The sequence below is a fragment of the Pteronotus mesoamericanus genome, unplaced genomic scaffold (assembly GCF_021234165.1).
Source record: "Pteronotus mesoamericanus isolate MK-2021 breed Mesoamerican mustached bat unplaced genomic scaffold, CSHL_Meso_final contig_90, whole genome shotgun sequence".
NCBI lineage: Eukaryota > Metazoa > Chordata > Mammalia > Chiroptera > Mormoopidae > Pteronotus > Pteronotus mesoamericanus.
The window spans coordinates 45,817,060-45,830,073 of NW_026555277.1; the positions used below are offsets into that span (position 1 = coordinate 45,817,060).

The 13,014-nt window shown below is 39.7% G+C and overlaps 1 pseudogene; it reads left to right on the plus strand.

Moving 5' to 3' along the window:
- The first annotated feature begins 1,295 nt into the window (after positions 1–1,295).
- On the plus strand, positions 1,296–4,211 carry LOC129080686 (enolase-phosphatase E1-like; annotated as a pseudogene).
- The last annotated feature ends 8,803 nt before the right edge of the window (positions 4,212–13,014 follow it).

A 13,014-nucleotide genomic window follows, 5' to 3' on the forward strand; every position in this document is an offset into this window, starting at 1 on the left:
CACATGTTAAAGCAATTGTAGATGGACAGGAAAAGTAAGGTGAATAAGCTTAGGTTACTGGATATGGGTGGACAGAACAAAGTAAGGAAATTTAGATGACTTCCAGATTTTTTTTACTTGAATTTATTAGGGTGAAATTGGTTATTAAAATTATAGAGGTTTCATCAGTACAATTCTGCAATACATCATTTGTACATTTTATTGTGTGTTCACTACCCCAAGCTGACTTCCAGATTCCTGACTTGAGTGATCAGGTGTATACTAATGCCTGAACTGGGATAAAAAACAGAGGTGTGGTAGGTTGTGGGGAAAATAATGAACTGGATTTTAGGCATTGAGTTATAAGATATGTGAAGAATGTCTAGATGGAGCTAGCTGGTAGAGCGTAGGAGTTACAGGTCTAGGATTTGCGATTATTTGGCTGAAAATTCGAGTGTAGGAGTAGTTGGCATACATATTTTAAGTTGTCAAACTCTGCACAAGTTACTCAGCTTCTCTGGGACTTAAAGGTGAAGATAACAATGCAGTAGTTCCTTCACAGAGACATTAGGAGAATTGAATCAACTCTTATATGTAGACTGCCTGGTATAGGGGCCAGCACAGGGCAATGATTAAACAGGCAACCCAGTTTAATGCTGCTGACCAGTCTGGGTAGGAAGGGCAGTTGCAGTCTTGTCAGGCAGAGAGAGTGAACACTTCTGAATCAGACCAAGTGGGCTTCTGTGCCATTATAATATAACTTGGACTAGATTGTACATATCCAAGTTTTATGCATGTAATAGCTCCTCTAGAAGTAAATAGACCTAGTAGAGAATTAGTGACAGTGAAGAAGTGACATAAAGTGTATTTGAGCTTTAAAGGGATATATCCTTGGGAAACTATGACACAACAGAAGATGATATGATGACATAATAATTTAACTATACTGTCAAACTTATTTTTCTAAGAACTTTCAATTACTTTCATTAATATTTTCTACCATAAATGGCATCTCTAGCCTATGAAACACAGTATGTTAGGGCGCCATGAGCAGAAGATTTGAAGTCAGAAGGCCTGGAATTGAATTCTGGACCCACCGTTTACGGGCCCCACATCCCTATTTATATCCCCATATAGACAATGGCAGCATTACCATCCCCCCAGTAACTTAAACATGGAGTCATCTTTTCCTCCTCCTGTTCCCTTAAACCCACAAATCCAACTGATCACCCAGTTCTGGCGAGTCAGACTCCTGGTATCTCCTAGTGCTGCCTCTTCGTCCTCATCCTCGTTGTGCCTTGGTTGTCAGTGTCGTCATGTCATTCATGCCTGACCACGCCAGCAGCTCCCAGCTAATTCACCTCATTGAGTGTAGCTTCCTAATTGGTTCGAGTTATCTTCCCAAACATTCAGCTGCTGACTTTGTAAGCAGTGACAACGCACAGAAATTTTAAAAACCCAACCTCTTTAGAATGGCATAGCAGCCTTTTACAATCTGGTTGCAACTTCTTTCCCCAGGCTCAACCCTATGAATTCTCAGCAGGCGCCTAATGCTCTAGTCAATGGAATTTTCACCATTCTCTTACTGCTTGGGTCTTCTGTACTCCCATATCTTTACATACGACTTTTCCCCCTGCCTAGTAACCTCTTCCCCCTGTACCTACATTGTAAATTTATTTTCACTTTTGGAGATCCAACACATTGTTTTTAGGAAGTATTTCCCAACTCTTCCTATCACAGTTGGAGGCTTCCTCTGAGTTCTCAAATTTATATCCCGTTTCTCCTTATATCCCTAGAACCTGACCAAGGATATAGTACATAATAGAAGGTATTCAATTTTAAAGTACTTTCTAAAGAAGTATCTTGGGCAGATCTCTCTGCCTTTCTGATCCCCAGTTTTCTCATGTTAATTTAGAATATTAATACCTACCTCAAAGAGCTGTTAGAAAATCAAACCCACTAAATATATAAAACATATTTTTTGAAATATTTTAAAATGTGCATGAAAGCACCTTGTGAGCCATGTATTTTTGTAACATTTAACTTTCGAGTCTAAAGTGGTCTGTCCAAGTATCCATTCTTCATGAATCAGTCTAACATTTGTATAATTAATAGACTTTTAATAAGGTTCGTTGAATTACATACAGTGCTAACACATTATGCATTGGCCAGTCTGGCCACTGTGACAAACATAGCGGATCAGGAGCACCTGAATGAACAAGATGTCAAATTAGCCCTTTTATTTGGTCCCATCTCTGGCTCCTGTCCTCTGCCACTCTCTTCTCTCCGCTTGATTACAGTATCACCCAAGTGCAGTAACAAGAAGCTACACCAGGGGGCTCCCTCCATTTTCTAAATGAAGTCTGCAAACAACAAAAAACCAAAAACCAAAAACCAAAATAACAAGAAAAAGTTCTTCAGCACCTGAGTGAATAGTTGGGAGTTCTCAAGTGACGTATTTGCCTTCTTTCGGAACAAGACAATAGAGAAAACACAAAACAATGCATAAGGCCGGAAATAACACTTTCATTAGTATCAAACTACGGAGACTGTCTTAGTTTTTCTTAGTCTGTTAAAAAGCTGGCAAGGGGAATTATTAATCCTCTTTTAGTGAAGGGATTTAGAAACTGTAAGACAATACCTATCCCCTCAATTGAGGCCTCCAATATATTGTTTATTATTAAAAGAAACATGAACCCAGATTGAACTAAATAGAAGACAAACCTGAGAATATAAACATTTAATTACTATGATCCCAAGAAAATCCAGCAAAGAGCAGAGAAGGGAGTACCTAAATAAATGAAAGTACATTTGAAGCGTTTCTTTCTAGAGTCAGGTGCAAGTTATAATGCAAAGAGCCCTAAGTGAGGAGTCAGGAATTGGATCTAATGATGGATAAACCTCTAACTCCTGTCACTTGTGTAATCACTCACCTTTAGATCTCAATTTTTTTTACCCTTCAATGAGTTTTTGGGGTGATACTCTTTTAAAAAATTAACTGTAATGAGATGTTTGCATAAATAATTCACCTTTTAAAAATTTATGTATTGATTTTGAGAGAGAGAGAGAGAGGAGATTGATTTATTGTCCCACTTATTTATGTATGCATTGGTTACTTCTTATATATGCCCCCACCAGGAATCAAACCTGCAACCTTGGCATATTGGGACTATGCTCTAACCAGTGGAGTCACCTGGTCAGGGACAATTCACTGTTTTTTAAGTATAATTTGATGAGTTCTGAAAATATCTATAGTTCTTTAACCACCACCATCATTACGAGATAGAACATTCCGTTTCCATCACAAGAATTCCCTCCTGCTCCTTTGTAGACAACCTCCTTCCCTTAACCCTGGCTCTTGGAGAACACAGATCTGATTTTTTATCACTGCAGTTTTTCCTTTTCAAAAATATGTCTGCAGTATGGGAGGAGAACTCAGCTGAAGGATTTTGTCCCTTCAGCTCTCTCCCCAGAGCCACAAACCCCAGTCTCTCTTCAGCCACTGTAGTCTGCTCCACCCTCACTCCGCCAGAGCCTGGAGGCATTTTATTTCCTTACATCAAAGAAAATGTTAACGAGTATTTGCAGACACTTTGGAAAGAAGAGGAGTGCCAGCAGGATGTCGATATTTTGAGGAAAAGGGCTGAAGAGGACTCCCACCTGGATGGACGTGTTCCTTTCCCTGCTGCATCTAAGAATGCAGAGGGTGACCTAAACCCAATGATCTAGGCCATGGTCAACAATGTATCCTGGCAAATGTCTCTGGACCGAAAGACTTCGGTGCTGGAACAGCTGCAGCACCATGTGTAGAGGGCAGCATTCACAGTGGGCAGTGCAAGCAGAATTCTTTAAAGGTATAGTTCCAGCAGTCAGAAGTGGAGAGAAGCTGGAATAAAGGTGTGAATTTATTCAATGAGTGTAGAGGCACAGAAACTATTATTTGGGCATTCTACAGAGGACAGTATTGTTGAGCTTGCTGATGGTCACTTTGATACCAAGACTGGACACAAAGTGAAGAGAGATCGCTATCAAAAGATTGCAAACAGCATAGGGTGCTCAACCAACATTCGTTTCTGACAGATGTTACTCTAGAGGCCAGTGCTGCTGAGAAAGCCAATGTACTTGTAGCTACAGTGGGGAGAACTGGCAATGCTGGACTGAGAGATGATGAAAAGACTTACTACAGCCTCATCACATCCTTCAATGAACTGTACCTGCCTTCCTCAACCTAGAGGAATATTTCTAAGGAAGTCAAGCTGTCTTCACAGAGTAGTCCCTGTAGTCTAGTTTTATTCTAACAGTACTGATAAAAGTAACTTACTTTAAACATACACATAAACACACATTTGTATACAAGTATATATGTATGAGTTCACAGGCACGGAAGTGGGCAGGGGGGTATCTCAATTCAGTGAAAAGAAAACTAAAGATGCTTTATATGTAGAAATTGTTTGAAACCACAACTCTCACCCTTATTGAGGGTAAATTATAATTGATAGAAGAAATTACTATAATACAGATCCAAAGTGTTATGTTTATCAAGTTATATACCAAAGTGAAAAGACGGGTTTAAGAAGTTATTCAGAAGCCTCAGTATTTTTAAAACTGGAAGTATTTCAAAGACTTGCTCCTCATAGTAATTCATCCCCCCTTTTAATTATGAGCTAGAAGATTATGGTGGCTGAATTTCAAAATATTAGCTTCCTTATATACAAAAGACAAAGTTATTTATTTCTGTTCCAAATGAGGCAAAATTGAGAAAGGTAGCTTATTTGAGTCTTAATCAATCAAACATCTATTACTTAAGAAATTTGCTCATCATTGTGGTGCCCTCAGCAAGCAGATGCACTATCAGTGAAAAAAGGTGCACTGATGTAACAGGTAAAATAGAAACATGGTTCTTAACATTCTTCACCAAACAGTTCCAATCCAGCCAGTTGTTATCACTATAGGTTTTTATAGTTGCCTTTCTAACTCCTTAACACAGTTTGAGAATATATATTTTAAAAAAGATTACTGAGATCAATTTATAAGACCTAGAAGAGCCCTACTACATACAATTTTTCCTCGAAATGAATGTGAGAAATGTAAATTTTATAATAGCATTATTTATTCTAGGTTTAATTCAAAAGGGATATCATGGTAATTTCATATTGTGAATAATAAAAACATTTTCTTTTTCACTCAAAAAAATCATTTCTGGCTTCTTTTATTTACCATAATGTTTTGAAATGCATCAAAGTAGTTTATTTATTGCTGAATATATGCCACTGTATGAATATATCACAATTTTATCCAGTTTGTCAGATGATGAACATTTGGGCTGTTTCCAGTTTTTTTTTTAACTTTTATTATTAGATCTACAAGTCTTTGAGTAAGCATATTTTCATTTCTCTTGGGTAAATATCTAAAAGTGGGATTGCCGGGTTAGAGAGTAAGTGCGTGTTTGATTTTTTAAGGAGCTCCATCGTTTTCTAAAGTGGCTATACCATTTCTCATTCCCACTGGTAAAGTAGAGTTCCATTTGTTTCACATAGTTATCAACATTTGGTATTATCAGTCTTTTTCATTTTAGCCATTCTAGTGTGTGTGTAAAGGTATCTCTCTATAGTGGGTTTAATTTGCATTCTCCTAATCTCTAATGATGTTAACCATCTTTCCTTGTATTTATTGGCCCTCTATATATCTTTATTAGTCAAAGAAGAGATATTGAAATCTTTTACCTATCTTTTATTAGAAGTTCTTTGTCTTCTGATTACTGAGTACTTTGTATATTCTGAATAAATGCCACCTGAGTGGCATGAGAGCAAGAATAAAGACTATCTTACAACCTTCCCAATTAGATGGATATATACTCTGATTTCTCTTCAGAGCAAATAAATCTTTCACCTTTTACCAATTATATGGATATAATTCAATTATTTATTCATTTAAAGAATATTTATTGAATTTCAATCAAGATGGCAGAAGAGGTAAACACAGCTTGCTTCCTCACACAACTACATCAAAATTACAACCAAAATATAGAACAACCATTACTCAGAACCATCAGAAATCAAGCTGAATGGAAGTCTGACAACTATGGAACTAAAGAAACCAGCCGCCCTGGGTGGTGTGGCTCAGAAGATTTAATGCCAGCCTGCGAACCAAAAGGTGGCCGGTTCAATTCCCAGGCAGGCACATGCCTGGGTTGCAGGCCAAGTTCCCCGATAGGGGACACATGAGAGGCAACCGCACATTGATGTTTCTCTCCCTCTCTTTCTCTCTGCCTCCCCCTCTCTAAAAAAATAAATAAAATATTTAAAAAAAGAAAGAAAGAAACCACATCCACCAAGACTAGTAAGAAGGGCACAGATGTGGAATGGGCTGGTCCCACATTGGATAAAAATGGATAAAAATTCAGAAGGGCTATATCAAGAATGAAGAGTCCCAGCTCTAAACAAGGACCCCCAGCACAGGTTCTAGTGCCAAGAAGATAAATCCCCATAACTTCCAGCTGCAAAAACCAGCCCAGATTGAGCTGGTGGAAGAAACTTCTAGAGTCCCAAGGAATTCCTCTTTAAAAACCCACACATGGACCTACTCAGACTCCCTCTGAGCTCCAGCACCACAGTAGCAGCCTGAAAGGCACAAGTGGCATACAAGGAGAAACTGAAGTGCCTGGCTTCAAGGCAAGAGTTGATGAACAGCTTTTTTCTAGACAGAAAGTCTGGCAGAGGCCACTGTCCCTTTTATGAGCCCTCCCCCATAGAACCTCAGAGCTGGCAGGTTGGTGCTGTATCTGAGACTCCATCAATCTGGCTAACACTGATCCAATGTGGAGATCCCCAGAGACTTTGTCCCACCCAACTTATGAGCCCACCTAAGATGCTTTTCCAAATGAATGACTGGTCTTGGCTCATGCTTTGCAACTTCCTAAATCCTCTCAAACCAATAACAGGCAGCCTCAAGGAACCCCCAGCCCCTATACCACTTGCTAAGTGGCCCCAGGCCCTGTACTAGCAGCAACCAGCCTAGATTCACAGCTTGAATTCCTTGGCTTTGCCTGGGAATTTCCAAGCCCAGCACAGGTAGCAGCCATCTCAGATTGCCTTACATAGATCAGTCAGGGTGGCCCCAGGAAAAACACAGGTGGGGGCTGAGCTTGGCTTACACCACCTGGGAAACCCCAGAGCTTGCACACCCAGTGGAAGCTACAGACCATTTTGGAGCACCACCACCTTGTCCCTGCACAGCTGACCTTCCATGGAGGGTGGAGGTTGGTGGTTAGAGGTCACAGCCAGTACTTGCAGATGACTGACTGGGATAAATCCCTCCCATTGACCTTCCAACAGCACCCAAGTTTCAACAATAAGAGAAGGGTGTACTCAGCCCACATGAAGATCACATCTTGAGTACCCAGCTTGGGTGATAAGGGAGGCTGTGCCCCTGGACCCTAAAGGAAACCTACTGCATTACTCTAAGCTACCAAGACAAGGAGTCTCTACCTGGAAACAAACACAGGAAGGCTGCCAAAATGAGCAGACGAAGAAATATGGCCCAAATGAGAGAACAGATCAAAACTCCAGAAAAAGAACCAAACAAAATGGAGATAAACAATCTATCAGATTTCAAAACACTGATTATAAGGATGCTCAAGGAACTTGGTGAGGACCTCAACAGCATAAAAAAAGATACAGTCAGAAACAAAGGATATACAAATTTAAATAAAGTACTGTTTACAGGGAAACAATAGAGTGGATGAAGCCAAGAATCAAATCAATGATTTGGAATGGAAGGAAACAAAGAAAAGCAAAAACTAATCAGAACAAGAAGGAGAAAAAGAATCCAAAAATGAGGGTAGTGTAAGCAGGCTCTGGGACAACTTAAAGCAGTCCAACATTAGCATCATAGGGGTGCCAGAAGGAGAAGAGAAAGAGCAAGAAATTGGAAATCTATTTGAAAAAACATGAAAGAAAACTTCCCTAATTTGGTGAAGGAAATAGACATGCAGGTCCAGGAAGCACAGAGAATCCCTAACAAAATGGATGTAAAGAGGTCTACTCCAAGACACATCATAATTAAAATTCCAAAGGTTAAAGATAAAGAGAGAATCTTAAAAGCAGTTACTAGCTACAGGAGAGTTCCCATAAGACTGTCAGCTGATTCCTCAAAAGAAACTTTGCAGGCTAGAAGGGACAGGCAAGAAATATTCAATGTCATGAAAAGCAGGGACATACAGCCAAGATTGCTCTACCCAGCAAAGCTATCATTTAGTACTGAAGGGCAGATAAAGAGCTACCCAGACAAGAAAAAACTAAAGGAGTTCATCATCACCAAGCCATTATTATATGAAATGTTAAAGGGGCTTATTTAAGAAAAAGAAGAAGATCAAAACTATGAACAATAACATGACAAAAAATACATATCTATCAACAATTGAATCTGAAAAACAAACTAAGTGAACAAGAAGGGCAGAGACAGAATCATGGATACAGAAAGCATTTTGATGATTACCAGATAGCAGGGGGTTGTGGGGGAATGGGTGAAGATGTGAGGGGATGAAGAAGCACAAATAGGTAGTTACAGAATATCCATGGGGGTATAAAATACAGTATAGGAAATGGAATAGCCAAAGAACCTATGCATGACCCATGGATATGACCAATGTTGTGGGGACTGCCTGAGGGAGTGGTGGGTGCTGGGTGGAAGGGGGGCAAAGGAGAGGAAAATCAGGACAACTGTAATAGCATAATCAATAAAATAATTAAAACATAATAGAGTATTAATTAAAGGCCTACAGTATGCCAAGAATTAGTGATATAACTAAGACTAGACAATGTCACTGCCCTTTGAAGTTTACTTTCTTACCTGGAAGACATACCAAGGAATTTCACAAATAAAAATAATTACAACAAAACAATTTCAGTTTGCTGTAAAGAAAAGAATAATGTGCCATAATTGAGAATATTAAAACGTCTGTAGGTAAGGGTGTTCCAGAAAGCCTTTCTGAAGAGTTAAAATTTTATCAACTCATGAAAGTAGGAAGAAGTAGCCCTAGTCAAGAGCATTCCAAGCTAAGAAAGTACAATAGAAAGTCCCTGAGGCAAGAAAGAGCTAGATATACTCTAGGAAGTGACAGGGATCGGAAGTGATTGGAATGTGCTGAGAGGACAGTGATACTGGAGAGGAAAGCAGGCAATGTGCAGGGTGGCAAATGGACTCAAAAACAGTCTGGAGGCTATAAATAAAGAAGAAAGACTTATTAAAGGGTCTTAAGACCAGACATACAATTAGGTAAAAACCCAGAAGTATTCCAAAGAAGAAAGAAAAGTTAAGAGTTTTTATAGCTAAAAGTACATTCTGGAGAAGAATCAGTCCTGCAGTTTTAGTCCTAGGATTGGTCCACGGCAGTTATCAGTCAGGTGTCAGGCAATCTGGATGGTGGATGCCAGATGGTCTGAAGGATGGGCACCAGAAGGTCTAGTTGCATCCAGTGTTCTGGATAATGTAATCAGGTGGATAAGAAGTATTCTGGTTATGTGAGTCCTTCAGGGGGTAATCAGAGGATTATCTGGAGTTCTGATGTATGTCCAGGCATTGGCACAGGATTGGAAAATTTTGTGCAAGTTCCCAGGCTAGTTAAAACAAAGATAGAATTGTTTCCCCATGTTTCTACCTACTTGATTTTAGTAATTTAACAGCTTGACTATAGTGACTATTTTATTTCTTCACTGTATTCCTCAAGGATATTGGAGGTCATTTGAGAACTGATCCAAAGTGCAATGGAAGGCCATTAAAGTATTTTAAACCAAAGAATGTTGTGATATGATTTACATTTTAAAACTCACTCTGACTGATGTATGTAGAATGAGTTGTGTATGTAGGGTAGACAAGATTAGAATTAGGAAGTCCAGATAGAAGGCTATTCCAGCTGTTAAAGGGTGTCTTGGACTAGGATGGGACTAGTGGAGTTAACAGATGAATGAATAGATTCTAGGTCTAATTTGGAAGTCAATAGGTTGACACTCAAGTTTCTGGCTTTAATAACTTTCTGAATGGTGGTGTCATTTGCAGAAATGGGGAAGAATGGAAGAGAACTAGAGAATATATGGATTTTTTAAATTACCAATAATTTTATTTTAAACACATTAAGTTTGAAATACCTCTTAGATGTCCAAAAGGAATGTAGAGTGAGGGTCAGGCTCTTCCAGGAAGAAAAGCAGCAGAGCAAGAAGGCTTATTCTCAAGGGAAGCCTGACTCCCTGGGTGCTAGGGCAGGAGTCAGATGAAGGAGGTCATTATCCTGAGAGTCACAGAGAAACAAAACCCAAGAACGAATGGTGCTATTTAAGCTCAGCTTAGCAAATGTTTATTGAATGCCTATAGTGCTGCCAAACAGCAAGTAGGGTCTTACTGCCCAATGCCAGCCTCTAGCCACAATTCCAGAGGCAGGGCTTTGGTGAAAAAGGGAAAGCATACCATTACTGGCATGTACTACCAACATTGTGGCCTAATGTTGACAGGTGGGCTATAAAGAAGTATAAACATCACTCTGATGTTTGGGATGCAATCACAAAGAGATGGCAGCCAGTGTAATTGAGCTGTGGCTGTTAGTCATGGTCATATGCAATCACGGTAAAGATCTGCTGAGACCCATCGTCTCTGAGGTGTGTTCTTCACCCACATGGGAGCTCAGTGTACACACATCATTCTCCATGGTGTCATTTTGTCCTGATCTTTTCACCTGGATAATGCAAGAGCTGACCAAGGCACATGGCTGTAACCCAGGCAAGTGCCCTGACTGGGAATTGAATCAGCAACTTTTAGGTCTGCACGCTGGAGCTCAATCCACTGAGCCACACCAGCCGGAGCTTAAAGACTGTATTTTATCCAGCTTCACATCTCTAGTGCCCAGCTAGTACCCTAAGAATTGTAAGTATAGACAAAAAAAAGGGCGGTGGGGGGGGTTTGTGGAGGTGAGTGGAAAGTAACCTCACAGAGTGATCTGGTCATACCTTTCTAAATGGGCAGGTCAGATGGGTAGTTACTCCAGGAATCTAACTTCTTCAGTGAAAGATCATAAGCCAGCCCTGCCCATTGTTCTTGTACATCTAAATTAGCACACCTTTGAAATACCAGAAGTAATATCCCTAGGAAGGGATATTAACCCTCAACAGAGCACATAACCTTGTTACCTGTCCTGTAATATGGGCTCCACCTTGCTTTCTCCAATTTTCCTTAGTTCCTTCCTTAATTTCAAATGCATAAAAGAAGCTGCAAAACTATTATTCTCCAGAGCATTTGAGATCTTGCTCCCTGGCATGGGTCATTAGTTTGGCTCAAATAAACTCTTATAAAAATTCTTCAGCCCTAATTTGTGTGGGTCAGTTGGGTGTTGTCTAGGAAGTAAAAGTCCCTGGTTTAATTCCAGGTCAGGGCACATGCCTAGGTTTTGGGTTCGGTCTGAGGTCAGGGTACATGCAAGAGGCAACCAATCAATGTTTCTCCCCTCTTTCTTCCTCCCTTCCCCTCTCTTTAAAAATAAATAAACAAGATCTTTTTAAAAATTCTTCACAGGTTTGATTTTTTTTTTTTAATCCTCACCCGAAGATACACTTATTGATTTCAGAGAGAGAGAGTGAGAGAGAAACATTGATTAGTTGCTTCCCATTCACACTTTGATCACCGGGGAACCAGACCCTCAAGGGTAGGTATGTGCCCTGACCAGGAATTAAATCAGCAACCTTCTGGTTTATGGGACGACCCTCCAACCAACTGAGCCACACAGGCCAAGGCCTTGGACCTTTTTTTTTTTTACATAGATAAAGTGCTCAGTAAATGAGAACATGCAGCTTGGTGTGTGGATTCAGGAGTTTGAAGAAAGAGTAGCCCCTCCCTGGAGGTTGCTTTTTCAGTCAGTTTATGAGCTGTGAAAGAAAATCACTCAGTATTTTATGGAAACAACATGCCTTTAAATTAGAGCTATTATTACATCTCATTCCTAATGACTTTGTCTATTCCCAAATTCTGAAACAGTTTTCAAAGGATAGACTTTAAGGATATTTAATTTCTCTGAGTTTAGTTCAATGTATAATTCATTGATCATCAACTTTGTGTTAATAGAGTGATAAATGTTATGAAAGATAAAGAGAGAAATAAACCTTAATGCCAGCAATCTAAAGAAATTAGGACTGCTGCCTGGTAGGATAAATGTAATGACTTATAATGGTAGGGAATACAAATTTGTGCATTTTCTGTGTAGCTGCTGCAAGTCTTATTACATGCATTCTTTAAAAGTGTCATGGAATCTAAGGCCAAGAGGACATTAACTCAGGGCACTTACATAAACCTTTTACGTAAGAAAAGAGCAACAGTTAGATGTCAATGATTTTTATCTTTTTCTTATACTTCACCTCCAAGAACTCCAATAACAAAGGAATTCTTGCCCTGAACCCCACTTGGAACTTTCAAAGGAAATCACTATTTTGTGTGGCTCTGTACGAGAAGCGTAGTTACATTAGTCGAGTGACCTGGTTAGGTAGAGAGAGGGTTCAGTACCCTGGGTTTCCCTGTGGCAGGAACTCTGAGTTGAGGGGCAGTGTCTCTGGCAGGGGCTGAAGATGGAATTAAAATGATCATGCGGCAAAGGCATGAACAGCAGACAGCCCAGGCCAGCACCTGGATGGAGAATGTGGTAGGAACTCAGAGTGGAAATTGTAATACCTAGAGAGAAGAGACACTACATCATCAAAGAAATGCCACTGGAGACTGAGCCAATAACAAATAGGCCATTAATTTCATGTCAAAGGTCAGGAATAAGCCAACTATATTTGAATGGATGGCAGGGCGTACATATGCATGGACCAACTTAGGTGTGGGGCTTTTTACTCACCAATGTCACATAATCATGAAGGTCAAACCACTCTACATCTATCCCTGGATGTCATCTTGGAGGAGTAAAATGCAAGGGGGCGAATTTGGAAAAATTATGTTAAGGTTATAAATCCTTTTCAATGAGTGACTTGGACTTTTTATATTATTTTTTTATTGTAG